Source organism: Schistocerca nitens, chromosome 11 (assembly GCF_023898315.1).
Source record: "Schistocerca nitens isolate TAMUIC-IGC-003100 chromosome 11, iqSchNite1.1, whole genome shotgun sequence".
Classification (NCBI taxonomy): domain Eukaryota; kingdom Metazoa; phylum Arthropoda; class Insecta; order Orthoptera; family Acrididae; genus Schistocerca; species Schistocerca nitens.
Window position 1 is genome coordinate 180759349 of NC_064624.1, and position 13415 is coordinate 180772763.

General features: G+C 49.3%; 1 protein-coding gene across 1 annotated transcript in view; it reads left to right on the forward strand.

The window, feature by feature from the left end:
• Positions 1-13415, forward strand: part of LOC126212758 (serine/arginine repetitive matrix protein 2-like) — a 629880-nt gene that overhangs the window by 305473 nt on the left and 310992 nt on the right. The gene's annotated exons all lie outside the window — the stretch shown is intronic.

Here is a 13415-nt window from a genome sequence, read left to right on the forward strand (position 1 = left end):
TCTCTATCCCTCTGTCATCTATTTCGATATGTACCATTATGTCATCTGTGCAACAATCTAGAGAAGGAACTACAGTGCAGTCTTCCTCTGTGAAACAGCTTTGGAAACAATTTAGTATTTCGGCCTTTAGTCTGTCATCCTCTGTTTCAGTACCATTTTGGTCACAGAGTGTCTGGACATTTTGTTTTGATCCACCTACCGCTTTGACATAAGACCAAAATTTCTTAGGATTTTCTGCCAAGTCAGTACATAGAACACTCGCTGTTGCTCCCAGGAATATCGCCAACAGCGAACCACCAACCAAGGGGACAACGTGAACAGACGTGGTTTCGGTAATTAAGTCACCACTCAACTTTGGTTTCGTGGATCGGTGAACCACGAAGCTCACAACCCTCGGAACAGCGCCCACACACTCCGACATTGCATAGAGACTGCCAGCGTGCCCGGCCGACTGCGCCACGCGGAGACTTGCTCGCTGATCCGCTCCAACCGACCGACTGACTGCAAGTACGCCGACAACAAATAAAACAAGTTGTGAGTGGAAATGACACCAACTACACACAGTTTGACAAACACTTGACCCGGCCGACTGTGCCACGCGGAGACTTGCTCGCTGATTCGCTCCAACCGACCGACTGACTGCAAGTACGCCGACAACAAATAAAACAAGTTGTGAGTGGAAATGACACCAACTACACACAGTTTGACAAACACTTGCACCGGCCGACTGCGCCACGCGGAGACTTGCTCGCTGATCCGCTCCAACCGGCCGACTCACTCCCAGTAGGACGACGACAAATAAAACAAGTTGTGAGTGGAAATGACACCAACTACACACAGTTTGACAAACACTTGCACCGGCCTACTGCGCCACGCGGAGACTTGCTCGCTGATCCACGCCAACCAACCGATTCACTGCCAGTACGACGACGACAAATAAAACAAGTTGTGAGTGGAAATGACACCAACTACACACAGTTTGACAAACACTTGCACCGGCCGACTGCGCCACGCGGAGACTTGCTCGCTGATCCACGCCAACCAACCGATTCACTGCCAGTACGACGACGACAAATAAAACAAGTTGTGAGTGGAAATGACACCAACTACACACAGTTTGACAAACACTTGCACCGGCCGACTGCGCCACGCGGAGACTTGCTCGCTGATCCGCTCCAACCGGCCGACTCACTCCCAGTAGGACGACGACAAATAAAACAAGTTGTGAGTGGAAATGACACCAACTACACACAGTTTGACAAACACTTGCACCGGCCGACTGCGCCACGCGGAGACTTGCTCGCTGATCTGCTCCAACCGGCCGACTCACTCCCAGTACGACGACGACAAATAAAACAAGTTGTGAGTGGAAATGACACCAACTACACACAGTTTGACAAACACTTGCACCGGCCGACTGCGCCACGCGGAGACTTGCTCGCTGATCCGCTCCAACCGGCCGACTCACTCCCAGTAGGACGACGACAAATAAAACAAGTTGTGAGTGGAAATGACACCAACTACACACAGTTTGACAAACACTTGCACCGGCCTACTGCGCCACGCGGAGACTTGCTCGCTGATCCGCTCCAACCGGCCGACTCACTCCCAGTAGGACGACAATAAATAAAACAAGTTGTGAGTGGAAATGACACCAACTACACACAGTTTGACAAACACTTGCACCGGCCGACTGTGCCACGCGGAGACTTGCTCGCTGATCCGCTCCAACCGACCGACTGACTGCAAGTACGCCGACAACAAATAAAACAAGTTGTGAGTGGAAATGACACCAACTACACACAGTTTGACAAACACTTGCACCGGCCGACTGCGCCACGCGGAGACTTGCTCGCTGATCCACGCCAACCAACCGATTCACTGCCAGTATGACGACGACAAATAAAACAAGTTGTGAGTGGAAATGACACCAACTACACACAGTTTGACAAACACTTGCACCGGCCGACTGCGCCACGCGGAGACTTGCTCGCTGATCCACGCCAACCAACCGATTCACTGCCAGTACGACGACGACAAATAAAACAAGTTGTGAGTGGAAATGACACCAACTACACACAGTTTGACAAACACTTGCACCGGCCGACTGCGCCACGCGGAGACTTGCTCGCTGATCCGCTCCAACCGGCCGACTCACTCCCAGTACGACGACGACAAATAAAACAAGTTGTGAGTGGAAATGACACCAACTACACACAGTTTGACAAACACTTGCACCGGCCGACTGCGCCACGCGGAGACTTGCTCGCTGATCCACGCCAACCAACCGATTCACTGCCAGTACGACGACGACAAATAAAACAAGTTGTGAGTGGAAATGACACCAACTACACACAGTTTGACAAACACTTGCACCGGCCTACTGCGCCACGCGGAGACTTGCTCGCTGATCCACGCCAACCGGCCGACTCACTCCCAGTAGGACGACGACAAATAAAACAAGTTGTGAGTGGAAATGACACCAACTACACACAGTTTGACAAACACTTGCACCGGCCTACTGCGCCACGCGGAGACTTGCTCGCTGATCCGCTCCAACCGGCCGACTCACTCCCAGTAGGACGACAATAAATAAAACAAGTTGTGAGTGGAAATGACACCAACTACACACAGTTTGACAAACACTTGCACCGGCCGACTGTGCCACGCGGAGACTTGCTCGCTGATCCGCCCCAACCGACCGACTGACTGCAAGTACGCCGACAACAAATAAAACAAGTTGTGAGTGGAAATGACACCAACTACACACAGTTTGACAAACACTTGCACCGGCCGACTGCGCCACGCGGAGACTTGCTCGCTGATCCATGCCAACCAACCGATTCACTGCCAGTACGACGACGACAAATAAAACAAGTTGTGAGTGGAAATGACACCAACTACACACAGTTTGACAAACACTTGCACCGGCCGACTGCGCCACGCGGAGACTTGCTCGCTGATCCACGCCAACCAACCGATTCACTGCCAGTACGACGACGACAAATAAAACAAGTTGTGAGTGGAAATGACACCAACTACACACAGTTTGACAAACACTTGCACCGGCCGACTGCGCCACGCGGAGACTTGCTCGCTGATCCACTCCAACCGGCCGACTCACTCCCAGTAGGACGACAATAAATAAAACAAGTTGTGAGTGGAAATGACACCAACTACACACAGTTTGACAAACACTTGCACCGGCCGACTGTGTCACGCGGAGACTTGCTCGCTGATCCGCTCCAACCGACCGACTGACTGCCAGTACGCCGACAACAAATAAAACAAGTTGTGAGTGGAAATGACACCAACTACACACAGTTTGACAAACACTTGCACCGGCCTACTGCGCCACGCGGAGACTTGCTCGCTGATCCGCTCCATCCGGCCGACTCTCTGCCAGTACGCTGACAACAAATAAAACAAGTTGAGAGTGGAAATGACACCAACTGCACACAGTTTGACAAACACTTGCACCGGCCGGCTGCGCCACGTGGAGACTCGCTCGCTGATCCGCTCCAACCGGCCGACTCTCTGCCAGTACGCTGACAACAAAGAAAACAAGTTGTGAGTGTAAATGACACCAACTACACACAGTTTGACAAACACTTGCACAAAGACTTGAACGACACTCAGCAGTGGCTGTGCAATCACGAAGACAAATCGATACACACACACACACAGCCAACCCATAAGCGATCGGCGAGCCAGTTCGCGTCATCCAGTAGGACGACCAGCCAACGATCCACGAAGACCGTCCCCAGCTAAAGTAATGTGTGTGGTGGCAAAGGTCGGGCGAGCCATGGACATCCAAGGTCTCACTGGTGCTCCAACCTGACCGAACTGGTACCGCATTCCAACTCCACGACTGACAGGTCCGAACTGCCGTCCTGGCACGGTCCAATCCACTCCACGACAGACGACAGCTGGGAAGTAATAGCAGTGCAGCAGAGATAACACGTGATGGCTATATCGATACGCGCTGCTGCTGCCACTTACGGGCAGACAAAGCAGCAACTCAGTGACAACAAAAATTGAAACTAACATAACGAGGTGGCAACAGCAAATAAAAAAAAATGAACTGAAAGTAAGTGATTGCACGAGCGCGAACCACTCACGGCTCAGCCACGACTGTAGGTAGAGGTACGTTGTTTACATTTCCGTTTCTATGGTGGCAGGGCGCCCAATAAAAGAACACAGCTAAAGTAATTGAAAATGGCCCCAATGTTCCGGATTCTTTATGATTCATGGGCAGAAATAATCAATTTGTACCGAGAAGGCAACGCAGCTGGCTCTTTATTCCACGAAGTAATGGCCGCTATCGACAGGGGATCTCAGGTTGATTCCGTATTTCTAGATTTCCGGAAAGCTTTTGACACCGTTCCTCACAAGCGACTTCTAATCAAGCTGCGGGCCTATGGAGTATCGTCTCAGTTGTGCGACTGGATTCGTGATTTACTGTCAGGAAGGTCGCAGTTCGTAGTAATAGACGGCAAATCATCGAATAAAACTGAAGTGATATCGGGTGTTCCCCAGGGAAGCGTCCTGGGACCTCTGCTGTTCCTCATCTATCTAAATGACCTGGGTGACAATCTGAGCAGTTCTCTTAGGTTGTTCGCAGATGATGCTGTAATTTACCGTCTAGTAAGGTCATCCGAAGACCAGTATCAGTTGAAAAGCGATTTAGAAAAGATTGTTGTACGGTGTGGCAGGTGGCAGTTGACGCTAAATAACGAAAAGTGTGGGGTGATCCACACGAGTTCCAAAAGAAATCCGTTGGAATTCGATTACTCGATAAATAGTACAATTCTCAAGGCTGTGAATTCAACTAAGTAGCTGGGTGTTAAAATTACGAACAACTTCAGTTCGAAAGACCACATAGATAGTATTGTGGGGAAGGCGAGTCAAAGGTTGCGTTTCATTGGCAGGACACTTGGAAGATGCAACAAGTCCACTAAAGAGACAGCTTACACTACACTCGTTCGTCTTCTGTTAGAATATTGCTGCGCGGTGTGGGATCCTTAGCAGGTGGGATTGACGGAGGACATCGAAAGGGTGCAAAAAAGGGCAGCTCATTTTGTATTATCACGTAGTAGGGGAGAGAGTGTGGCAGATATGATACGCGAGTTGGGATGGAAGTCATTACAGCAAAGACGTTTTTTCGTCGCGGCGAGATCTATTTACGAAATTTCAGTCACCAACTTTCTCTTCCGAATCCGAAAATATTTTGTTGAGCCCAGCCTACATAGGTAGGAGTGACCATCAAAATGAATTAAGAGAAATCAGTGTTTGTTTTTCCCGCACGCTGTTCGGGAATGGAATGGTAGGTAGATAGTATGATTGTGGTTCGACGAACCCTCTACCAAGCACTTAAATGTGAATTGCAGAGTAGTCATGTAGATGTAGAGTCCGACAAATATCAGAGAAACTGAAGCTTTCCATCAACAGAGTTGGCGAGACCATATACTGAATAGAGATACATGAACATAGTTTGTCTTGGAGCAAGACAGGAATCCCAGATATACGAATACATCCCGCTTTTGTGAAATCTCTAGAGGTTCAGAAAATTTGGAGAAATATCGATTGGCTTCATCAGTCCTCCGATTGGAACTCAGTCGATGTACTGTGGGAGGACTTGATCAGGCGGATCCGGCTACAGGGAATCATGGTGGTGGGGGGGGGGGGGGCACACTTGTGTCAGATGCTGCAAAGTATTGTAGAGGATAGCTGCCACGCCTTCTCACGACTTGCCCAGTTTTCTCTCTGGGACCCTCTTTGATATATCTGTTAGTTTAAACACTACCTCTTACGAACGAAAAAGTGGCTGACACCGAAATAAGTGTCCAAGGAACAGAAAAGCAACTGAAATCACTCAACAGAGGAAAGTCCACTGGACCTGACGGGATACCAATTAGATTCTACACAGAGTACGCGAAAGAACTTGCCCCCCTTCTAACAGCCGTGTACCGCAATCTCTAGAGGAACGGAAGGTTCCGAATGATTGGAAAAGAGCACAGGTAGTCCCAATCTTCAAGAAGGGTCGTCGAGCAGATGCGCAAAACTATAGACCTATATCTCTGACGTCGATCTGTTGAAGAATTTTAGAACATGTTTTTTCCTCGCGTATCATGTCGTTTCTGGAAACCCAGAATATACTCTGTAGGAATCAACATGGATTCCGGAAACAGCGATCGTCAGAGACCCAACTCGCTTTATTTGTTCATGAGTCCCAGAAAATATTAGATACAGGCTCCCAGGTAGATGCTAATTTCCTTGACTTCCGGAAGGCGTTCGATACAGTTCCGCACTGTCGCCTGATAAACAAAGTAAGAGCCTACGGAATATCAGAGCAGCTGTGTGGCTGGATTGAAGAGTTTTTAGCAAACAGAACACAGCATGTTGTTCACAATGGAGAGACGTCTACAGACGTTAAAGTAACCTCTGGCGTACCACAGGGGAGTGTTATGGGACCATTGCTTTTCACAGTATATATGAATGACCTAGTAGATAGTGTCGGAAGTTCCGTGCGGATTTTCACGGATGATGCTGTAGTATAAAGAGAAGTTGCAGCGTTAGAAAATTGTAGCGAAATGCAGGAGGATCTGCAGTGGATAGGCACTTGTTGCAGGGAGTGACAACCGACCATTAACGTAGACAAATGTAATGTATTGCGAACACATAGAAAGAAGGATCCATATTGTATGATTATATGGTAGCGGAACAAGCCCTGGTAGCAGTTACTTCTGTAAAATATCTGGGAGTATGCATGCAGAACGATTTGAAGTGGAATGATAATATAAAATTAATTGTTGGTACGGCGGGTGCCAAGTTGAGATTCATTGGTTGAGTTCTTAGAAAATGTAGTCCATCAACAAAGGAAGTTGCTTACAAAACACTCGTTCGACCTATACTCGAGTATTGCTCATCAGTGTGGGATCCGTACCAGCTCGGGTTGACGGAGGAGATAGAGAAGATCCAAAGAAGAGCGGCGCGTTTCGTCACAGGGTTACTTGGTAAGCGTGATAGCTTTACGGAGATGTTTAGCAAACTCGATTGGCAGACTCTGCAAGAGAGGCGCTCTGCATCGCGGTGTAGCTTGCTGTCCAGGTTGCGAGAGGGTGCGTTTCTGGATGAGGTATCGAATATATCGCTTCCCCCTACTTATACCTCCCGAGGAGATCACGAATGTAAAATTAGAGAGATTCGAGCGTGCACGGAGTCTTTCCGACAGTCGTTCTTCCCGCGAACCAAACGCGACTGGAACAGAAAAGGGAGGTAATGACAGTGGCACGTAAAGTGCCCTCCGCCACACACCGTTGGGTGGCTTGCGGAGTATATATGTAGATGTAGATTCTCTCGTTTCTGATCATATTACGTCGTCGACGCCACAAATTCTTCTTAACATAGTCATTTAAGACACGTCCATTGCCTTACAATGTTACTTAGTTACTCCCTATACCTCTGCTCGATACAGCATTGTGGACCTAAGTATTGGGGCAACCTATGTTCTTTCAGTGAAGATAGCAATCGTACCAGTGATATATTTTCATCCCGAATTTGAATTTCGCTCATGGAGATTTCTTTTATTTCCGTCATCCCTTCTTCTATGGAAAGCTTGGACAGCACTGTCCGCTCTTCGTTGGACCTTGCCTATCTCGTCTGTTAATGCGTCCTGGTAAGAGTGCTAGGATGACGTGCAAGGGTCAAGTGTCTGTGGAAAAGGTTTTTTGTGGTCCATTTCTTTCGTGGATAGCTGGCCGCGGTGGCCGTGCGGTTCTAGGCGCTTCAGTCCGGAACCGCGCAGCTGCTCCGGTCGCAGGCTCGAATCCTGCCTCAAGCAGGTTATTGCAACTTGATAATACGAGGTGCATTCAAGTTCTAAGGCCTCCGATTTTTTTTCTCCGGACTGGAAAGAGATAGAAACATGCGCATTGTTTTAAAATGAGGCCGCGTTCATTGCCAATACGTCCCAGAGATGGCAGCACCGTACGGCAGATGGAATTTTACCGCCAGCGGCGAGAATGAGAACTGTTTTAAATACTTAAAATGGCGACGTTTTCCTTACTCGAACAGCGTGCAATCATTCGTTTTCTGAATTTGCGTGGTGGGAAACCAACTGAAATTCATCGACAGTCGAAGGAGACGTGTGGTGATGGAGTTACGGATGTGTCGAAAGTGCGTTCGAGGGTGTGACAGTTTAATGAAGGCAGAACATCGTGTGACAACAAACCGAAACAACCTGGGGCTCGCACGAGCCGGTCTGACGACACGATCGAGAAAGTGGAGAGAATTGTTTTGGGGGATCGCCGAATGACTGTCGAACAGATCGCCTCCAGAGTTGGCATTTCTGTGGGTTCTGTGCACACAATCCTGCACGATGACCTGAAAATGCGAAAAGTGTCATCCAGGTGGGTGCCACGAATGCTGACGGACGACCACACGGCTGCCCATGTGGCACGTTGCCGAGCAATGTTGACGCGCAGCGACAGGACGAATGGGACTTTCTTTTCGTCGGTTGTGACAATGGATGAGATGAGGATTCCATTTTTCAATCCAGAAACAAAGCGCCAGTCAGCTCAACGGAAGCACACAGATTCACCGCCACCAAAAAAATTTCGGGTAACCGTCAGTGCTGAAAAAATGATGGTGTCCATGTTCTGGGACAGCGAGGGCGTAATCCTTACCCATTGCGTTCCAAGGGGCACTACGGTAACAGGTGCATCCTACGAAAATGTTTTGAAGAACAAATTTCTTCTGCACTGCGACAAAAACGTCCGGGAAGGGCTGCGCGTGTGCTGTTTCACCGAGACAACGCACCCGCACATCGAGCTAACGTTACGCAACAGTTTCTTCGTGATAACAACTTTGAAGTGATTCCTCATGCTCCCTACTCACCTGACCTGGCTCCTAGTGACTTTTGGCTTTTTCCAACAATGAAAGACACTCTCTGTTGCCGCACATTCACCAGCCGTGCTGCTATTGCCTCAGCGATTTTCCAGTGGTCAAAACAGACTCCTAAAGAAGCCTTCGCCGCTGCCATGGAATCGTGGCGTCAGCGTTGTGAAAAATGTGTACGTCTGCAGGGCGATTACGTCGAGAAGTAACGCCAGTTTCATCGATTTCGGGTGAGGAGTTAATTAGAAAAAAAAGTCGGAGGCCTTAGAACTTGAATGCACCTCGTAAATTCAGTTGGGAGGAGTACACCACAGATCTGCAGAAACGCCTTAAGAAATCTCTATTTGCAATTCGAGTGTTAGCAGACATAGGCGACATGAAAATGGAAAAGCTTGGATGCTTTGCCTGTTTTCACTCCATAATGTCATATGGTATATCTTGGGGTAACTCTTCAAAGTCAAACAAAAGTTTTCAGAGTCCAAAAGGGTGTAATAAGTATTATTTGTGGAGTAAATTAACGGAATTCCTGTAGAAACCTCTTCAAAGAACTGGATATATTAACTACTGCCTCTCAGTATATTTACTCCTTAATGAAATTTGTCCTAAATAATACACTCCTGGAAATTGAAATAAGAACACCGTGAATTCATTGTCCCAGGAAGGGGAAACTTTATTGACACATTCCTGGGGTCAGATACATCACATGATCACACTGACAGAACCACAGGCACATAGACACAGGCAACAGAGCATGCACAATGTCGGCACTAGTACAGTGTATATCCACCTTTCGCAGCAATGCCGGCTGCTATTCTCCCATGGAGACGATCGTAGAGATGCTGGATGTAGTCCTGTGGAACGGCTTGCCATGCCATTTCCACCTGGCGCCTCAGTTGGACCAGCGTTCGTGCTGGACGTGCAGACCGCGTGAGACGACGCTTCATCCAGTCCCAAACATGCTCAATGGGGGACAGATCCGGAGATCTTGCTGGCCAGGGTAGTTGACTTACACCTTCTAGAGCACGTTGGGTGGCACGGGATACATGCGGACGTGCATTGTCCTGTTGGAACAGCAAGTTCCCTTGCCGGTCTAGGAATGGTAGAACGATGGGTTCGATGACGGTTTGGATGTACCGCGCACTATTCAGTGTCCCCTCGACGATCACCAGTGGTGTACGGCCAGTGTAGGAGATCGCTCCCCACACCATGATGCCCGGTGTTGGCCCTGTGTGCCTCGGTCGTATGCAGTCCTGATTGTGGCGCTCACCTGCACGGCGCCAAACACGCATACGACCATCATTGGCACCGAGGCAGAAGCGACTCTCATCGCTGAAGACGACACGTCTCCATTCGTCCCTCCATTCACGCCTGTCGCGACACCACTGGAGGCGGGCTGCACGATGTTGGGGCGTGAGCGGAAGACGGCCTAACGGTGTGCGGGACCGTAGCCCAGCTTCATGGAGACGGTTGCGAATGGTCCTCGCCGATACCCCAGGAGCAACAGTGTCCCTAATTTGCTGGGAAGTGGCGGTGCGGTCCCCTACGGCACTGCGTAGGATCCTACGGTCTTGGCGTTCATCCGTGCGTCGCTGCGGTCCGGTCCCAGGTCGACGGGCACGTGCACCTTCCGCCGACCACTGGCGACAACATCGATGTACTGTGGAGACCTCACGCCCCACGTGTTGAGCAATTCGGCGGTACGTCCACCCGGCCTCCCGCATGCCCACTATACGCCCTCGCTCAAAGTCCGTCAACTGCACATACGGTTCACGTCCACGCTGTCGCGGCATGCTACCAGTGTTAAAGAGTGCGATGGAGCTCCGTATGCCACGGCAAACTGGCTGACACTGACGGCGGCGGTGCACAAATGCTGCGCAGCTAGCGCCATTCGACGGCCAACACCGCGGTTCCTGGTGTGTCCGCTGTGCCGTGCGTGTAATCATTGCTTGTACAGCCCTCTCACAGTGTCCGGAGCAAGTATGGTGGGTCTGACACACCGGTGTCAATGTGTTCTTTTTTCCATTTCCAGGAGTGTATATCTCTTTTTTTCCAACAGACAGCTCAGTTCATACATACAATACCAGGAACAAAAATGATCTGCACAAGGACTTAAAAGCACTTACTTTAGTTCAAAAAGGGGTCCACTACTCAGGAACACTCATCTTCAATAATTTGCCAGCAAACATAAAAAATTTAGTTAGAAATAAAGATCAGTTTAAAAGGAGCCTGGAAGACTTACTAGGTGGCCAACTCCTTCTACTCCATTGACGAATTTTTTAATAGAAACAAATGATGTATATACTCGTACTATTGTTATTTCAGCTTAAAAAAAATTGACATGTTCCACATCCACGAGGATCTCCTGAGCACGGATCTATGGGACGAAAACTAATCTAATCTAATCTAAGTTAGGTTTAAGTAGTTCTACGTTCCAGGGGACTGAAGACCTCAGATGTTAAGTCCCATAGTGCTCAGAGCCATTTGCGCCATTACTTTCGTGGATAATTTACAAGGGGTGTTCAATAAGGAATGCATCACGTTTTTTTTTCGACATAACTTCCGTTCCTTACGCCACCTTACTGGGAGGACCTGTATGCCTGCGTGGTAACACCGACTTGCTCCATCAATAACTCCTCATCATCGACGTACTGCTTCCTGCGGAGTGCGTCTTCCATTGGACCAAACTCTGTGCCCTGTATCATCTTCTGTTAAGCGGCGAGGAACTCAGAAGGCCGACGCCTTTGAGTACCACAACAGGTGGGCGAGTGTGTCGGCACTGCCAGCAGAGGCGTCCAGTTATGCAGCCATTGATAGTGGTACGCGATCACCTCGAATGAGAGTGTCCGCACGTCCCAACATGCAGGAGTCACAGCTGCGTGCGGACAGTCGGCACGCGGCAGACCTCGTTGCGATGATGACAGACGACTCGCCCAACGACTCAGCGTGCTTTTGTTCACTGCCAGGTCTCCGTAGACATTCTGCAGGCACCTACGAATATCTGAGATGCTAAAAAATTGTCCTCCAAGAGAAACTCAGTGACAACGCTCCGTTACAGATGCATTCTGAAGGCCACGTATAGCGCCGGCACCTATCGGAACAACGTGGAATTACAGGGGCTGAAGCGGGAATTTTCCACAGTGTCCCATAATAAACTCCACATTTTATCAACCGACACTGGCCGAGAAGAAATGTGTTGCATCACTTATTGAACGCCCCACATTTCCTTCGCCTGGTATTCTTTTCGTATAATTACACTACTGGCCATTAAAATTGCTACACCACGAAGATGACGTGCTACAGACGCGAAATTTAACCGACAGGAAGAAGATGCTGTGATATGCAAATGATTAGCTTTTCAGAGCATTCACACAAGATTGGCGCCGGTGGCGACACCTACAACGTGCTGACATGAGGAAAGATTCCAACCGATTTCTCATACACAAAGAGCAGTTGACCGGCGTTGCCTGGTGGAACGTTGTTGTGATGCCTCGTATAAGGAGGAGAAATGCGTACCATCATGTTTCCGATTTTGATAAAGGTCGGATTGTAGCCTATCGCGATTGCGGTTTATCGTATCGCGACATTGCTGCTCGCATTGGTCGAGAGCCAATAACTGTTACCAGAATATGGAATCGGTGGTTTCAGGAGGGTAATACGGAACGCCGTGCTGGATCCCAACGGCCTCGTATCACTAGCAGTCGAGATGACAGGCATCTCATCCGCATGGCTGTAACGCATCGTACAGCCACGTCTCGATCCCAGAGTCAACAGATGGGGACGTTTGCAAGACAACAACCAGGTGCACGAACAGTTCGACGACGTTTGCAGCAGCACGGACTATCAGCTCGGGGACCGTGGCTGCGGTTGCCCTTGACGCCGCATCACAGACAGGAGCGCCTGCGATGGTGTACTCGACGACGAACCTGGGTGCACGAAAGCAAAACGTCATTTTTTCGGATGAATCCAGGTTCTGTTTACGGCATCGTGATAGTCGCATCCGTGTTTGGCGACATCATGGTGAACGCACATTGGAAGCGTGTATTCGTCATTGCCATACTGGGGTATCACCCGACGTGATGGTATGGGGTGCCATTGGTTACACGTCTCTGTCACATCTTGTTTGCATTGACTGGACTTTGACGTTGACGTTACATTTGCCATGTGTTTTGACCCGTGGCTCTACCCGTCATTCGATTCCTGCGAAACCCTACATTTCAGCAGGATAATGCACGACCGCAAGTTGTAGGTCCTGTACGGACCTTTCTGGATAGAGAAAATGTTCGACTGTTGCCTTGGCCAGCACATTCTCCAGATCTCTCACCAATTGAAAATGTTTGGTCAATGGTGGCCGAGCAACTGGCTCGTCACAATACGCCATCCACTACTCTCGATGAACTGTGGTATCGTGTTGAAGCTGCATGGCCAACTGTACCTGTACACGCCATGCAAGCTCTGTTTTACTTAGTGCCCAGGTGTATCAAGGCCGTCATTACGGCCAGAGGTGGTTGTTCCGGGTA